Source organism: Dasypus novemcinctus, chromosome 10 (assembly GCF_030445035.2).
Source record: "Dasypus novemcinctus isolate mDasNov1 chromosome 10, mDasNov1.1.hap2, whole genome shotgun sequence".
In the NCBI taxonomy this organism is placed as follows: Eukaryota; Metazoa; Chordata; class Mammalia; order Cingulata; family Dasypodidae; genus Dasypus; species Dasypus novemcinctus.
Genome location: NC_080682.1, coordinates 20492312 through 20496306, shown reverse-complemented (window position 1 = coordinate 20496306; position 3995 = coordinate 20492312).

Sequence of the window (3995 nt, the reverse complement as noted above, 5' to 3'; positions counted from 1 at the left end):
ACTCCAGAGCCATCTGCCATGACTGTAGGACCTGGGTGTCTCCAAAGCCCTTAGAGCACCACTACCTGGGGGTGTATCTACTTTGGCTGTTTCTGAGATCTTGATGAGATTTGCAAAAGCGCAACCCCTTTGATGAACTCCCGACTCATTTTGAAGTCTCTTAGCCATATAAACTCATTTGTCTTTACCATTTCCCCCCTTTATTCAAGGTGTTTTTCTAGTTGCATCACCAAGCTGGTGCTTGGTAGTAATCCCTTAGCACTAGGGAGGCTTATCCCTGGGAGTCATGTCCCATGCTGGGGGAAGGTAATACATTTATATGCTGAGTTTGGCTTAGAGAGTGGCCACATTTGAGAGCATGGAGGCTTGTTTTTCTTCTTGTTGCTATTTACATGTAAGCATCATGAACAGACTTTGAGGGATAAGGTGTGTCTGAGTTTGGGTTCCTTAAAAGAAAAGTCTGAGACAGGGATTTCTGTGCAAATAATTCACTGACGGGGTACAAAAGAAACTTGTAAGGAAGCGAAGGAAGCAGGAAAGGACTAAGCAAAGACATCATTTCAGCTGTTGTCTAGCTTGGTCTTAACTTTCAGGGTGCTCTGGAGTATGCATTGCACCACGGACCTAGTTCTGCCTCAAGGGAAGTGAGTTGGTCTTTTTCACCCATGATTCAGTCACTGACTGTGAGGTGCTCCCCAGAGGTGGGGGTGTGATCTCCCAGGCATTTCTGCATCCCTTGGCTGAGGCAATTCTGTGAGAAGGGTGAGTCCTGAGCAGCCAACACTCAGAGTTGCTGTGGTTGGTTCAGCATTATGGTAACCTGAATACTGGAAGATACTTTTTCTTCCAGTACCGATATCTTGGGCTTCTGAGGGCCACCAGGTGGAGTGGAGCCAGCACAGGAATTAAGAGGAGGAATAAGAAAGACTGTGATCTGGTGACACCACTTGGATTCCTGAAGCAAATCATGCTGAAGCTACGCTAATCCAGGTGTTTTCAGTCACTTGAGTCAATTAATTTAATTTTTTATTTCTTAAGTCAATTTTATGTATCTAGCAACTCAAATTAAAAATAGTCCTGATATTATCAACTCTGAAATATTTACTGTTTTATAGGTTTAAATAAGCATTAAAATATCTAGAAGAATATATACTAAACTGTTAAAATGAGTATCAGTAGATGCTTTCAAAAGAATGCTACTTTCGTTACCTTTATGTGGGGATTTTTTAGAAAAATTATATTTATCAGAAAGAAAAGATATTACAGTATTTATGGTATAACAGGATGGTAAGTGGGTAAAACAGCCAAGAAAATCTGGAAAAAGAATAGTAGGGGGTGAAGGTAATTAACTTGCCTGGCATAAAAGCTTATTATAAAACTTTAATAATTGGAACAGTGTTTTTCAGGCATAAGAATAAGTAGACATATCAGTAGAACAAATTGCAGACCTCAGAAACGTACCGAAGGACATATGAGAAGCTAGCATATACCAAAGGTGGTATTTTACATCAGTGGAAAAGGAAATATTTAGTAAATTACTGGTGGTGGACAATTGGTTAATCACTGGGAGAAAGATAATTGCAAATTATATTTCACAGTCTACATCAAAACAAATTTCAGATATATCAAAGGTTGTGAGAAAATATCTATAAATCTTTGTTAGTTGTCAGAGTGGGAAATATATTTTTTAAGCCTAAAAACATGGAAAGAAGCTGTAAAAGGCATATTTTTTAAGCCTAAAAACATGGAAAAAAACTAAAACATGGAAAGAAATTGTTTACATAAAATGTTAAAAATTCTGTATGTCAGATAATACCATGAAAAAAATGAAAATAAAATACTAAAAAAATATTTTTGACGTACAAGTCAGGCATGTCCAAGTCTATATACCTCAAGCATTCACTTCTTTTCAACTCTTATGACTCCAGGTTATTAATCAGATTATTCTAGGTTATGTTGTAGAAAAAATAACTATAAAAATTTCAGTGACTTAAAACAACAGAGATTTATTTATTATCCTGGTACATGTTTCTTACAGGTCTGCTCATCAGAATATCTCGTGGAGCAAGGCTGATGGAGTAGATACCATCTCAACGGTACTGGTTGCCACACTGCTGAGGCAGAATAGAATAGGGACCTGAAGAGGAAGGGGGAAGAAAACCTAATAAACCTGGTAAGAGAAACTGAGGCTTTGGCCTGTTTACTAGCATATTAGCCTGCTGAGTCACCCAGGCAAGTTAGGAAGAGACAGCTTACCAGCACACATGCCCTGCTGCTTGTAGCACATGCACCCAAAGCCTGCATTATCAGAAGGCAGCTAGCAAACAGAGAAGGGACAAGAGGGGCACCACCACCACCTGACCCACCTAGTTTTTGGATTACCTCATGCCTCATGAACAGTGATATCATTCTTCATGAACAGTGACCAGAGGCTAATCACCACCAGTCAATACGTCCTGCAGAGGTCATCGACAGCAGCCAGAAGTCAATTGCCATCAGACAATACCACCTGACCCCTGGTCACCACACACCCCTGGGTCCCTACACCCTAAGCTCTTATCAGTGCAGACTCTGAAGTCCTCTACCACCATAAAAGGGGACCCCAGGGAAGAACCTTGCATTTTCTCCCTTGAAAATGCCTGCCTTTAACTCTGAAATGTGTACTGTCTTTTTCTTGCTCTATCCCCAATAAAACCTCTGCATGTTTAATTAATTTGTGGCTTGTCCTTGAATTGTTTCTCACTACAAAGGCAAGAACCTAGACACCTGGGTACCATCTCTGATAAAATCTCCACATTGTGTTAATCAGTCAAAGGGGTACTGATAAAAAATACCAGAAGTTGTAATTGTGTGGGCAATAGAAGTGTTCCACAAATTTACGCAAGGACGGATATAAGACATGTTAAATTACACCAAAAATATATAGGGGCTGATAGGCTAAAATGTAAATCATAATGTAAAACATAAGATAACTAAAAATTTAGAAAATTGTATAGTCTAAAATATAAACCACAATGTAAACACAAATTTTACCTTGTTTGAAAGCTATTGTCTCAATATCTGTACATCAGTTTCAGTAAATATAGTATGAATATGTAAAAAGATTATTGCTGTGGAAGGGAAAAGGGTTTTAAGTTGGATATGTGGGAGTACTGTATATATTGTATATATGAATTATTGTGATTTAAAACTTTTGTGAAGATAAGCTTAATAATTAGGAAAAAAAGAGAAAAAGATAGGACATAGACACTGAGGAAAAGATGGAAGTAGTTGCCTTGCCAATTTGCATATAGGGCAACACTTATTGCAGTGATGGAAGGCAAAATATCAAAAACAAAGCTTTTGCATTTTTAAATATTTTGATTCCCCAATTTATTTTTACCTTAATTTTTCTAAATTAATGTGTATTCTATATCTAAACTTTAAACTCATCACTATATTCCATTTTACTATTAATGAAACCTGGCAATATATTGGGCTTCACTTTTCAAGAAGTTTTGGATCACAGAGAGGTTCAACAATGGCAGGGGAGGAATACTGGTGGGGGATGTTATTGACAGGGGACACATGGTTGGTGGGAGTTCGCCAGGGCATATATCCAGGGTACATAAAAATGTTTGGATATTTTCATAGTGGTTACAATTAAAAACACCAACTGAGGGAGTGCTGAGTTCCTAGCCAGGGGAGCTCTATCACAGTCCCTAAAGGAACAGCAACAATCCCTAAGTGCAATGGCAAAGACCAAAAAGAAGGAGGGTCCAAAAATGAACCCTTGATGCTGATGACTATTCTTGTGAGCCTGTGCACTGGAAATAAGAACAAAGCCTAGAGCTGCAGGGTGCCTAAGAGTTACCTCCTGAGAGCCTCCATGTTGCTCAAATGTGGCCAGTCTCAAAGCCAAACTCAGCATGTAATTGTGTTGCCTTCCCCCCAGCATGGGACATGACTCTCGGGGATGAGCCTCCCTGGCACCAAGGGATTACTACCAAGTACCA